Raw genomic sequence first — 15,434 nt, 5'->3', positions numbered from 1 at the left:
ATTAGACCTTTTCAACAACTCTAGACACCGACTAATAATACCTACAGTTTACAGGTAAAATGAAGGGGTCGTCTCAAATTACAAAAACGTCTGATTATCATTATGTATACAGGCGGAAACCCGGTTGAAATAGAACAAAAGAATCGAAGCTCTTTATTAGTAAGTAAGTATATCATTTATTATAGTGACATGTGTAGTATATATAATATTACATAATAAGAATACAATAGTTAAATAAATTTACACCCGGCCCGTTGGACCTATAAGTCACTTTAAACCTAATGTTCAAATTTGCATTACGCAATGTGATTGTTACTTATAAAGAAGTTCCTTTCTTTTACAGAAAAATAAATTTAAATATTTAGCAGTTTGTCTTTGATGAAGTGTCATTAAATTAGCAAATGTTCTATTATCAATAAAATGTCTATCAAGGTTCACTGATTCAAATAATAATTGTCTTAAATTATGGTAAGCTTTACAGTACAACAAGAAATGTTTTTCATCTTCAACAGATCCGTCATCGCAGAAAGTGCAAAATCGTTCATCAGGAGCCTCATTTCTAAATCGTCCAGTTTCAATGCGTTAAGGTAGAATACCACAGCGAAATTGTGCCATAACTGATCGTTCTTGTTTCTTAATGTTCATTTTGACGCAAAGTTCAGTCTCGTACTTCTGTTTAATAGTAATGTAACCTTAATTTGGGGAGAGAAGTGATTTTACCAGTCCAATCGTTTTCACAGTATTTCATAATCTTTGTTTTAAAAAGTTCAATGTTGCATAAATTTACATATTCATAGCAACTGTCCATGTCCACTTTGTGAAAAATTTCCTTCATCTGAGAGCTCCACTGGCCCGATTTATTATAGTTCCAAAGAAAAAGCTTTTCGAAGTTTTTAAAGAAGGCGAAACATGCTTACTGTAATGTTTACTATAGTGACCAAAATTTTAAAAGTTTTACAAATTTTGTAATGTTACTTATATTTTTTGTTCAAATATATTTTTATAGAAATTTAAGAATTGAAGTTTTTTTTCTTCACAACTTTGAGTATTTTTTTCTTTTTCCCTCAAGAATGGATACGCCCATGTTAACCTCTTCAAAATATTTTTAACATATGTAAACTAAGTATAGCAACCTGAATTATCTAAACTTTTAGAAAGTAAAAAGGATTCGTATAATAATCATTTAGTAATCTTGATAAGTAAAGTATACTTTGAGTTTTTATATGCATCTCTAGTGGGTATCTCTCCTTAGCTCTGTTCTCAAAGCTATGTTTGATGAAGATTTTCTTGTTCCGAGGATATATTTACAGAAAGACAAATGTAATTTTTCTAAACTTGATTTATCAGTAAAATTAAGGGGGTCTATATTTGTTTTGGAGATATTTGCACGTTTTTCTGCTCTAAATTTTGAAACATAAGTATCCATATAAGTAATTTCTCAACTATAAGTGGCTATTGGTTTAACTATAGAATCAAAAAGACTGCAAGCTACTTTAACTGGGAGATTATTTAAGGAACAAGTATAAATTTTAATGACAAACATCACTGTCCTTGCTTTATTTACAAGCTCTTCAGAGCTATGCAATAAGTTTCCATTTGATTTCACAAGAATTCCAAGGAATGAATACTCAGAGACATTTGACAAATTTTCATTTTTATATTTGGTAAAAGATGTTTCCACTTTTTTATTATTTTGCTTCAGAATCATTGTTTTAGTTTTATTAATATTTAAAGTCAATTGCCACTTTTCACAATACTTTTCTAAGTTGTTCAGACTATTTTGTAGGCTTTCTTTACTTTCAGATAATATTAAAAGGTCATCAGCAAATTGTAAAGATCCTATTTTAGTATCAATTAGTTCCAATGGACAGCAATTTTCATTTAAAAACTCTGCATCTAAATCATTAATAAATAAATTAAATAAAGTAGGACTCAATGAATCCCCTTGTTTAACCCCTTGTGTGACCTCAAAATATTCCGAATGCCACTTTTGATCCTTGAAGGCATACTGTCCTTTAATAACATTAAATATTTTTTTCCCTGCTCCTGCCTTATAAAGTTTATAAAGTAAGGCTTTTCTCCAGACAGAATCAAAAGCCTTTTTTAAATCTACAAAACAGGCATATGTTTTATTTTTATTTTTGTGTAAGTATTTTGTTTATTAAAGACTTAAGCACAAATATACTATCAGAGGTTCTCTGATTTTTTCTAAAGCCAAATTGAGTATTACTTATAGTATTTTCCATCAGTTTAATCAATATTTCATTTAATACAGCATTAAACAACTTTGGTAAGCAACTTACCAGATATATTCCCCTGTAATTATTAGGATAAGTTTTTACTCCTGATTTATGCAATAAAATTAAGTATGAGTATTTCCATTTTGATGGGTAAATACCTGTATTCAAAATTAGGTTAAACAATTTAACAATACTTTTGATAGATATATTTTTACTAAATTTTACTATTTCATTTATACAGACCTTCTAAAATTCAAACTGACCACACGCACGATACACGCACGCACGATACACGCACGGTGAATGCACGATACACGCACGGTACACGCACGATACACGATACACGCACGATGAGCGATGAGCGTTACACGGAGGATTAACGCAAAATGAATGATGAATGATGAACGCACGATACACGCACGATGCACGGTGAATGATAAATACACGATACACGCACGATACACGCACGCACGATACACGCACGTTGAATGATTCATTGACGAATGAACAACGAACGCTTTTTACACGATTTTCAAAGCTTTTATATTTAGAATAGTATTTAAAATTTATATGCATTGTAATTAAAGGCAATACTTGTAGCCAGCTCAGATTCAAATAACTAAATTAAAGTCGGCTATTTTATATGCACCGGAAATATTTCTGAACTTAGACAGAAGCGGCAAAAGAAGGCGAGACATTGTGTTCCGCGAAACCCTAAACTAATTTTATTTCATACAGTTAAAATCTTAATTTTATTTATATGCATACAATGTCCGACGCATTATATCTATAGACAGTGACTGGTTCTAGAAATTATTTCAACTACATGTTTGATATAACTGATTGCAATAAATGAATGATCTATGTATTTTCATTTTCATGTTATATAATTTTTCACTTTGACGGTTTATACATGTATGTTTATATCTAAAAAAAATAGTAAGCTGTTTTCGTATTCACTACAAGCATAGCAGAAATTATTTGATTCTTTTATGTTAACATGCACTGCAAATTTTTGTAGTTCTGTACATACATTGTATATACTTATGAACAGGACATATTAGGTTAATTTCACCAATAAATCGGTAGTTGGACATTATTTAGAACGTGTCGGTTTTTCCTTGATATTTGCGAAAATCAGTGATCCGACTGACACGAGCGAACTGACAAAACAACTGATTAAACAATCATAATCTCTTTTTTATGTAAGTTACAATGTTCCTTATATTATCCATTGTTATCAGAATCGTATATGTTAATTTAGAGCAAAAGATATTATTTTGTTAGAAAATTTGATTCGTACAAATTAATTAGAACTAGCTAAGAAAATGACATTTACCAAATAATTTAAACATTTGTTATACCAAATACTTTATTATATACTTCTGAAAGGACTTTTCGTCCTGAATATGCATGAAACTTTTGCCACTAGACATTTAAACAACCACTGAATAATCAATTAATCAAATTTTTCTCTCAGTAAAAATGAATTAAACAATATAACTGACACAATTGGTGTCTGTTGTTTGTTTGTACAGTAAACATACTGAATTTGTTTTTATTCCTTTTATACAATTTCAAGTATGTAAGAAAATTCATACATATTTCCAAACATCCTGACACTTCAAATTTCTAGGAGGTGAGATTCTCGGGGTTTTACCTAAAACTCTTAGGGAAAATACAATTATTAATTCCAATTTGAAACCAAACGGTAATAGATATCCCATGTCTTTTTTAAATGCAGGTCTAATTTGAAATGGAGATTTGAAAAAAATCGATCTTAATGGTAGTTGAAATTTTACAGTGCAATCATTTTGTGTCCGTCGTTGTCTTTCATACATTGTACATATCAATTGGTGTATCCACTGTTTGCTGTTCGTAATCTGTTGTTTATGGCAGTCAGGCTCCAAATTTAAACCCCCACTTAGGTAAATTAATGATCATTTATAGGGGAGGGGCTATTTTTCTTGATGCAAACATTATTTTCCTTCCTGAAATAAAAAAAACAGCTTAACAATTTTCTATTTTTTTTCATTTAATCATAAACCGATGCATATTAAATGATATTTTAAAAATTTAAAGCATATTTTTATTGTAAATATATCTAAATGTCAGGTAATCCAAATAATTATTTTTTCATTTTTTAAGGTGATAGTGTTATCAGCTATGTAATTTGACACGTGCCTTATAGTACAGTGATTTTCGGAAAAATTAACGAAAACTGGCACAGGCATTGTTTTATTATCATTTGTGATCTTTTATTGATTGAATTTGAATATATGCATTATATATCAATATCTATCTAGATAAGAAATGTGTACATTGTACAGCCCCCCTTTCAGTCCTTAGTATCATATTATAACTCATTATTGCACTTAGGAGTCCTTAGTCGTGTTTAGACGCACCATTTTCTGCTCTTTGGTCGGATTGTTGTCTCTTTGACACATTCTCCATTTCAATCCTCCATTTTATTTCTTTATCTCTCTGTTTGATGTTTTTACAGACAAAAACAATTCGCAGAATTAATCTAAAAAGCAGACATTAAACTCTTTTTTCTAAAAACTTTTTGCATTTAAACCTTATTGCATGACATTGAAAAAGTATTTTATTATCAGTCTTATCACATATTATATGACCTTAATAAAAGTTTCCTATATAATGATTTTTGACAGAAATTTTCTTACTTAATAATTGAAGCATTCGTTCTTTTTGACACATTTGAAATTGCTGCTGTAAATTATGTTTCGCGCGACGTCAAACTGAAATATCGGGAAAAGATGCATTTTTTCCTCGAGATTTAACCATTTGCTTAAAGGGAAACTCCGCAAAAAAAATCAAAAATTGATATTATGTCCATTCTGTATAAAAATGCTCAAATTCATTGATATTAAATCTATTCTGCTAGACAAGAGATCATAATCGATTTTAAAATTAGAGTATCAATACTCTGTGTGCCGCCAATTTGACCATCTTTGACCATCTTTTCCGTTTTTAGCCACGATATGTCTTTGAACCATAAAAGACCAAAGCAGTAACCTAATGTAGTCGTAATTGCGAGTGGATATCTTGTCAATCGTACGGTTGTATTATCCGACTTACTAATTTGATACGGAAAATGGTTTTTTTTTTGTAAGTAACCAAGGTCTGCATGTCGTTTTTAACTGTTTATATGGGAAGTGGTTAAAAAGTTATAGTTCAAAGTCATAAATGAACAAAAATAAGTGTTCCGTGAAAATTGTTTTCGAAAATCTAATTTGTTCATAATTCTTTTATGTAATAAACTTATTTGAATAAATTCGGACCTTCCCTTGTCTGATCACCTGCATGGCTAAAGGTATTACTCCCAAAGGTATTGCGAGGTGACACGTCCAGGTATTCAAGCGATTTCCTGTCGGGTGTATAATATACATCTCTGTCTTGCGTGCCTGATAGTGATATATACTGGTCAGTTTTACTAAAACTCATACGCTTGTTTATAAATAACATTTCTGGTGTAAAGAACATTATTTATAAAAATCTAAATAATTTTAAAAAAAAGATTTGATAAAATAAAAATCTGTTTACACATTTTTTTCCGAGGGTACATTTGAGAAAATGTAAGTACTCGTCTCGTTGTCAAAAGTGAAGGACAGTTTGAAACATAAAAGAAATATAGATTTAACAAAAATATACGCACTTGTCAACCATTCGCCTGGATAGAACGTTACGGAACTATAGATAGTTGCAATTTAAAATTATATACCGGCATTTTTTAGATTGAACATAAGAAAGTAAAATACATGTTGTTTAATTTGGGTTAAAAGTTTTGTAAAGAGACTAGTCCTCGCATGACAACAGTATGCTATAATAATAATAATAATAAATTCTTTATTTAAAGAGGGTAACTCAATTAGAAATAGTCTAATTTTCATTGAGGCCCTCAAACAAAATACATGCATACAGTTAACATTCATACATTCATACATTAATTTACAATATATATTACTAGTATATACACAATTCAATCATTGAAATATACAAAGGGTAATAAATGACAATATTTGATATAGTTTTGTTAAAGGAAAACAAATTAGTTGACTTGCATATAATTTTCAAGAAAATGATTATAACTATGTTTCTTGAATAATTCCACATTAGGACATTTTTTTATTTCGAGTGGTAAATTATTCCATACTTTGGTTGCAGAATAATGAAAAGATTTTTTATAAAAATTTGTATTTGGTCTTGGAACAAAAAGATCATTATTAGAGACAGATCGTAAGTTGTGGCGTTGCACATCATCAATATTTAGTATTGCTAAGTAATCAGGTGTTAGCCCATTTACAATTTTATACATTAGAATTGATTGTTGGTATTTTATTCTTTTGGTAAAAGATAGCCATTTTAAAGAAGAAAACATGAAATTAGATGGAATAGAAATATCGCATTCCAGTATAATTCTTGCTACTCTTTTTTGAAGTTTTATGATTCTATCTGAATCTTTTTGTAATAAATTTCCCCAAACTGAACTACAATAGTCTATATATGGTAGAATATATGCATTATAGAATAGTTGCCTTGTGTGTATTGGCAAATATACTTTAATTTTATATAAAAGTGATACTTTAGATGAGATAGTTTTACATATACGATCAACATGATCTTCCCAGCTTAAATTTTCATCAATGTCTATTCCAAGTAATTTGAAAGAATGGACATTCTCAATACATGTTTCGTTGACGGTAATACATAATTCTATCATGGGATATCGATGGACTATTGTATACCAAATGAAGAAAAAGAGAACCATTTTGAATTAAATACAGGTCGATATTTAACTTGCTTTCATCAGTTGGTTCATCAAACTTTAGTTATATGGACATAGTAAAATCACAGATTTCTATTTCAATAAGATTGTTCTCTAACAAAGGAAGGAATTCGTCATCACGGGATTTATTTTCTTTCTTGGTATTCAATAACAGAAAAAAGAATAAACTGTTTGTCCGCTAAATAGGGGTATTCGTGCCATATTAAAGACTTATAGTTATATAAAAAAATAGGGAAAATGACATTAAATTGGTTCTGTCTTTTTTTTTTAAATATCGTTAAAGATGTGTGTCTAAGGTGAACGACACAAGAACCCCTTCATACTTTAGTACGAGAGTATAGCATGTAAACATTCCTTCTCAATATGGTTGTATTGGAAATCTTTTATTACAGATTGACAACTCATGGTCCGATCTGCATGTAATATTTGCCACATGACGCCCATAGTTCTTTCTACCATCATCATCTTATTCTCTGATATTGCTGTAAACATCGATGGTTTACACCCAAACAAAATGGGAGTGATGTACCTTCAAAGCTTCACCGTGTTATAAACTGAAATTTCGGTATTGAAGTGAATCTACATCTCACAAACAGGATTTTTAAATAACGATTTTGAGTAATCACCTACCAAACCAATATAAACGTACTGTATGGCAAGATATAACCATGCAGGAATTTAGTTTTCGTCAGACACAAAAGCTCATCATTATCATAAACGTATACGTATATGAATGCAGTTTTAAAATATCAAGAACAAGCGGTCGATGTCGATAGTCCGTTTACTATCTGTTCAGAGTCAGACATGTCACTTTTCCATTCTTGGAAGCCTTCATATTCCCCGACGATGGGAACTCTTTCTAATTGTGTTGACTATAAATGCTTGTATGGTGGTTCTGTCGTTTGTTGTTCGCTGGCTTGTTGTTCGCTAGCTATTGTTCGCTAGCTTCTGTCTGGTCTGATTACGCGGGGATCCTCCTATCTGTTCTGTTAACGTTGATCGATTAAGGTTGGATACTATATAATATTTAAAATAAATGAATAGTTGTTAAAAAAAATCCAGAACGAAGAATTATTTTCTCAAGTGTATTTTGTAAATATTTCATGTAAATAATAAATTTGTCAACAGAGCAATATATCTAATGTCGGTATTTAAAAGACCGCATACACATTTTGCGTTCGTATAATGGTATTACTTCGTCGTCGTCCGTCGTCAGTTTGACTTGTTCGTAGAGCGTTTTCACAAATTCTGGTATACTTTGTGGTTTCCAGTTAATCGCCATTTTGAATACGTGTTTTACAGATTCGCAAATGATACTTGTCCACAATTAAACATGTTCATGCCGGTTACGAGGTAATACACGATCGTTCAATCGTTCTTTAAGTTTTTGAAAGTACGTGTTGAAGTTTTGATAACAAGAAAAAGATGTGGTATGATTGGGGATGAGACAACTCATCGCAAGAAATAAAATGACACAGAAGTTTTCCCCATAGGTCACCACACGACCTTCAACAGTAAGTAATGAACATACCACAGTCATTATTTCATAAATTATCTCATACAATATGTTAAACAGACAATTTGTTAAAAAAAAATCGTAAGGGTTCCGCGGAACCCAGTGTCTCGCCTATTCTTTCTGTTAATCGCAGGCTCGACAAAAATTAGGAAATAAATCAATAAAATATTCCTGTTGATACTATCTTTACATTGGAAGAAACTTATTACCAAGTTTGGTAAAAACCCAGAACAGTTTATGAATCTAATAAATGTTTAAAAACTTCTTGATACTATCTTATGATCATAAACAAGCTTCTGTCCAAGTTTGGTAGAAATCCAAGATAGTTTAAGAAACGGTTATTAAAATTTCAAAAACTTTAACCATGCACAGAGTGAATATTTGTAGACGCCGCCGCCGCCGAAGCCGAGGGAATGTAGGATCGCTTAGTCTCGCTTTTTCGACTAAAGTCGAAGACTCGACAAAAAACATACAAATCAGATTTCCTTCTGACATACGGGCGCAATACGCTTTTTTTATACGCCCGTAAAAAATATACGCCCGTCAACATTTTGACGGGATGTATTATAGTATACAAATGTACGGCGTACGTCCGTCCGCCGGGCTTTCACACGTCGCGCTGTAACTTGAGAACCGCTTATTCATTTCATGAAACTTAACATAGTTGTTTCTTATGATGGTTTTCGGAATTTACGGTTTTTATTGAAACCATTTGTACAGAATATGCACGCATCTTTGTCGGAATTAAAATAAAAACAAAACACCTATAAATATATATATTCCTTTTGTCTTGAAGTTCGTATATCTTACATAAACATTTTAACAAGCTGACCACACTCTTACTTATAAGTTAGCGCACATCAAAGTCGTGCTCATATGGCAAACAATTTTGTTGGGAAAGAAATAAAACAACAGCAAAATTATTTGTCCTTTTTATCATTTTAAGAAAGAACAACACATTTAATTATAAATATTTGAAGCATAAATATTTTCGATACAATTGTTTTAAATTACTTAAAATAAAAAGATCGTGATTGTTTAATCAGTTGCTATGTTAATTGGCACGTGTCAATCGGTTCATTGATTTTCGGCATATCAAAGAAAAACCGGCACGTGTCTAAATAATGTTGAATATTTCGTTTATTTACGAATATTTTTCTGTAAAATTTGAAATTTATGCATTAAATATCATTCTCTAACATGATATATCAAAATAATACATATAACAGCACTCCTTCTAGTCCTTAGTAGCATAGTCAAGGCCTTAGTGCACTAAGGACTTCTTAGCAGTGTTTAGACGTCTGTTTCCCGGCCGTTATTGAAATTCTTGACAATACCTTAATATTTGTATATTCCGAAGGCATACTGAATGTTTTACGGAGGGGACCAACCTAGTAAACAACATACTATTGTGAATTATTTTTTCGGATAATAATCTTTTAGACATACAATGTACATTAAAAACGGTGTCATTGATAGGCAACCTTGAACACAAAGAAAAATGAATCCGTGAAAGTGTTCCATGTTTATTCCATTCAAATAAAGACTTGTTATAATAATACCATATTTTAAACTGTTTTATAAAAAAAAAAACAAGATTATATCTTAACTTGTAAATTCAATTTCAAGTTTTAAAAGTTCCTCAATTTAAAATCTTTCTTAAGGAATATGATGATACATGATATACTTGCCTGATCCTAAATTTGTTTAATTAAAAATTAAATAATGCCTTCATATAATGTTTATTTTTATTCAATTTTCCACAAAACATATTTAGCTTAGTTTAAATGAAATTCAGAACAGAGATTTCAGACACTTTTGAAGAGGATATACATATTCGTGTTAATTCACCTCAGTTTAATTTGTTAATTCAAGTTTGACATTTAACATTTTAATCCGCAATCAGACCACATTTACCCGACAATCTTGTACATTGTATTTTCTCAATGGAATAACATTACATGCATGTGACCATCAGAAACTAAGACAAAATATTTATAATGATATTTATCAAAACTTAAATATGGAAGCGTATATGGTACAAATTAAGTATACTTATTGTCAAAGAATGTGTACTTGTTTTCTTGAAATTCTTACTTATTAACTTGGAATTCCTTTGAAAATATCTTAGTAGCATATGAATTGGCCAAATAAGCGAAGAATTATAATCTAGCATAGTTCAACCAAGGATTTGTATAGTTTCTTTTAAATAAAATATTGTTTGTGTTTTGGCGACTAAACCAGCAACATTGCCGTTATTAAATAAAAATATAAAACTTTCGCCATCTGATAATGATAGGTTAAAATGTTCATTAAAATGTATAATATTTGTAAGTTTTATTTAAAGTAGGAACAAATATATATACTTTAACCGCGAGAAAAAAATATAAGCTTTGGTGAGCTCTATAACCGACTATCATATAATAACCGCAATGTATGAACGTTACACAATTAGAGATGAACGTTTGACAAATGGACATTTTATCTGATATACACAATTATACACGATTGACGAACGCACGATACACGGTTAAGAATGAATGATTGATGAACGCACGATACACGCACGATACACGGTTGAGAATGAATGATTGATGAGCGCACGATACACGCACGATGCACGATTAAGAATACACGATGCACGCACGTTACACGGAAAATACACGGAACGATGAATGATGAACGCACGATTGGTACACGCACGATACACGCACGATGCACGCACGCAACACGCACGATACACGATGAACGCACGGAATAATGGTCAGTTTGAATTTTAGAAGGTCTGTAATGGTATCTGGCCCAGGCGTTTTTTCTTTTTTTTTGCCTACTCATAACATTTTTATTTCAGAGTATTCTATTAGAGCATCTGTTTCTCAATTAGATATTATGTTCTTTTCAATATTAACAAGTTGTTTTTCTATTTCCGAGGCTCTTTCCATTTTATATTTACAAATATGGGTTTTCCTTGGTCCTGAATATGCTTCGTAATTATTTCTTCATCTTTTAAAATTTCCGGCACTTCATTACCAATATTTTTTTTGTTTTTCTTTCTTTTAAGTATTTCCCAATAATATATCTTTAGGTTTCTTATCAAAACTATCTGTTAATGAGTTAAATATTTTCTCTCTGTATTGTGCTTTTTTAAATTTTACCATTTTTTAAAAACTTTAAACAATTCTAAATAATTCTGTTTAAGTTGATTATTTAAGTTTATTTCCAACCCTATTTATTTCTTTTTTTGTCTCATATACACAACCTGTCTATATTTGTATCTCTTACTGTTAATTCTTTTTGTAATTTTACAAGTAATATCACAGATATTTTCAAAAATGTTAGTTAAATTTTCAGTTGCACCATCAACCCCTTTTTGATTTTCCTGATACTCATTTAATTCAAACTTCATTATATCATTTTTTATATGCTCTGACGTAAGAGCTTTAAGTAGCAAGTTTTGTGAATTTTCAGTTCATTTATATCTTTTCAAATATTTCCATTTTTATTCTATATGACTTTTAAGGTCAACATTTTGTTTTATATTACAATTTAATGTTAACTGAATCTGTACATGATCTGACAAGTAAGTAAACTCATCAGTTTTAAAGTATTTCACTGAGGACAAGAGACTTTCACTTATTAATGCATAATCTACAGCACTGTATCCATTTATTGACATATAAGTACAGTAGCCTAGGCTGTCCCCTATAAATCTGCAATTGACTAGGATTTTCATTTTTCCTGCCGATGGTCGGTGGTTCTTTCTGGGCACTCTGACCGCCACAAAATAGCACAACAGTGCTGAAAGTGGCGTTGAACAGCAATTAATTAATCTATTAATTAATCAATCAATCAGTAATTATAACGGCGTCACATGTCCATCAGCAATTTTCACGGGTCTTGTCTATAGTCAATTAGATGGCGTCCAGTCAAGAATACACAGGTTGATACTCTTTAACGAACCCAGACATTGTGCCTTGTTTGCTATAGAATCTCTGTAGTTCTGAATTACGTTTTAGTATACATGGTATATACATTGTACAGAAGAATAAGATTTATTTCCAATAATGGGCTCACAAAGAGCATAATACAATCTAAGACATTAATAAGACAACAACAACAAATAACAATAGTCAAATATACATACAAAAAAAAAACTAGCGGCTCTAAAGGGCCTCTGTCGCTCACCTTGGTACATGTATATGTGCATTACAAACAAAGGACAGTCACTCTCCAACATTGTAGACGAGAATAGACTTCATGACAAAAATCTCTATTTTGTTGATCTTGTATTACTGATCTTTTAGTCTGTTTAGTTTCTCTCTATCTTTGCTCAAAACACAGAAGAAGGTAAAAAAAATCCTCATTTAATGGCAATCGATCCTATGAAGAGTGACTGTCTTTGATTTTTTAATAGATCTTGCCTTGCTGATCATTTTTGTGTTTTAAAGTGTTTATTTGTCTGTTATAATTTAAATCAAATAAGTCATAACGGAAAACAAATGTTTCTCTCTAAATATCAAAGTTTTCATGATAATAGGCAAAAATGAAAAACAAATGGTTAAAATCTTGTCATTTATGGGCAATAACTGCTACAATGTATAAGAATTTGTCTAACAGTACGTATTGCTCATTATTCTGAACATTTTTGCTTCTTTCAGATTTTCTCTATTTTAAACGGTTCAAAAAATATCAGACATACATGTAACTTACATTTTAACCCTATGTTCTATTTTTAGCCATGTTGGTTGGTAGGCGGGGTCACCGGACACATTTTTAAAACTAGATACCCTAATGATGATTGTGGCCAAGTTTGGTTAATTTGTCTCATTAGTTTTAAAGGAGAAGATTTTTGTAAAAGATTACAAAAATTTACAAAAAAATTGTTAAAATTGACTATATATATAGGACAATAAGTCTTTAATTGACCATTTTGGTCATGTTGACTTTTTTGTAGATCTTACTTTGCTGAACAATATATATATTGCTGCTTACAGTGTATCTCTATCTGTAATAATATTCAAGAACATAACACAAAACTGCAAAATGGGTTGTCTGATTTATATGAAAATTTTAGAGCAGATAGATTTTGCCCTGGTGAACAATTTTACCCGCCGGGTCATTGAACAGATTTTTTAAATAAGATACCCAAATGATGATTGTGGCCATGTTTTTGTTAAATTTGGCATAGTAGTTTCAGAGGAGAAGATTTTTGTAAACGTTAACGGACGACGACGACGGACGATGGACGCCAAGTGATGAGAAAAGCTCACTTGGCCCATTGGGCCAAGTAAACTAAAAAGGAAAAGCACTTTAAACATGAATGAATTACACACACATACTCTGTACATATATATAGTGTTGTATCTCCTTCTCAGGCACACCCCAACATGAAAAAGTTCTCTACATATTATAAAATTGGCAATGTATTGAATATGTTACTTAAATGTAAAAGCCACCAGGGACGTTACTGCATGGCAAGGTGGGAGATAGACTCACATGGTATACATGTATGCAAATAGACAATTAACTTTTGTAATTGATTATGATATAATGAGCAGATGCACAAAACTGGTATGTCATCCTCGTGCCTGATGAAGAGGGGTTGGTACATATTTTGTAAGGTGACCCGACTGCAAAAGGTACCAAGGGACGATGCTAAGTGACATGCCCAAGTATACATAGTACTAAATAGAAAAATACTTATGTTTAATATATATGGGAATAAATCTGATTGCCAGTCATAAAATAAATACAAGAAGGTACATTATTATTAATGGTAAGTCTATAGGTAACCACCATACCATCATCGTGCCTGATGCAGAGAAGCTAGATTTATATTTTGCCTTCATCATCAAATCACAAACAGATACTAAGATATCAACATTAAGTAGCCAAATTAGTTTTTGGCTAGAAATCAAGTGCTTAAAGTTAGGACAGAGTGAGTTAATCATGTAGTACATGCAGTTTCTCCTAGTTAAAGATAATGTGCATTGAAAATTTAAAAAAAATGTTTTTCATCATCAATTTCATTTGAGGTGCACCTGAGACATACTCTGTTTTGTCGAGAAATACCCTGACATCTACGTTTGTCATTTTTGAGTCTATGTGACGACATATGCAATGGAGTAAAATTTCTCCTTCGCTCAGGGGATCGTAATGAAATAAGGTATCCTTCAAGACCAAAATTTGTCTTCAAAGTGCTACTTAGTTACAGAGCTTTCCATCAGCACAGTTGTGCATTTAGAGTCTCCATGCACTGATCCTCATAGTACTGGTACAGTTTTTTTGTATAGAAATTCAAAGCTATAGTTGCTTGCAGAAGCTAGACTGCCAACCGCTTTTATATTCTTTAGAAAGAAGTTTAATGGTCTAACCATGATGGAATTTTTACTCCTGCAATAATTTTGACTCTAAATATGCCTTCTTTAGTAATGGAAAAGATGAACCCAAATTTTCAAGTCTGTGACAGTATCTGATCTGAATCTACATAGTTCAGAAAGAGTGGCAAAATGTGTAACCTTTTTGCCAACGCCAAGCGAAAGTTTACAAAATTTAATGTGTAGCCTTTCTAAAAGAAGTTTAGGATAAGTCTGATCTATATTTGTAGTCATAGATTTAAATTTTGTTTTGAAAGGGTTAGAATATCCCCTAATTTCTGAACTATATAAAAGAATAGGTATAATTGTATGATCAAATATATGAAGGCAGTTTTTTAAACTTGGATTTAGTGACAGAATGTCCTTGCGTAGCTTGTAGTAGGCTTTTAACGCCTTATTATACAATTATCTCTGAGCGAAGGAAAAAGATCCAATTGCACTAAAAGTTATTCCTAAATATTAACAATGTTGAGCACAATCAATAAGTATGTCAT

The sequence above is a fragment of the Mytilus edulis genome, chromosome 13 (genome assembly GCF_963676685.1).
Source record: "Mytilus edulis chromosome 13, xbMytEdul2.2, whole genome shotgun sequence".
Lineage (NCBI taxonomy): Eukaryota > Metazoa > Mollusca > Bivalvia > Mytilida > Mytilidae > Mytilus > Mytilus edulis.
Note: the sequence above shows the minus strand (reverse complement) of the source record.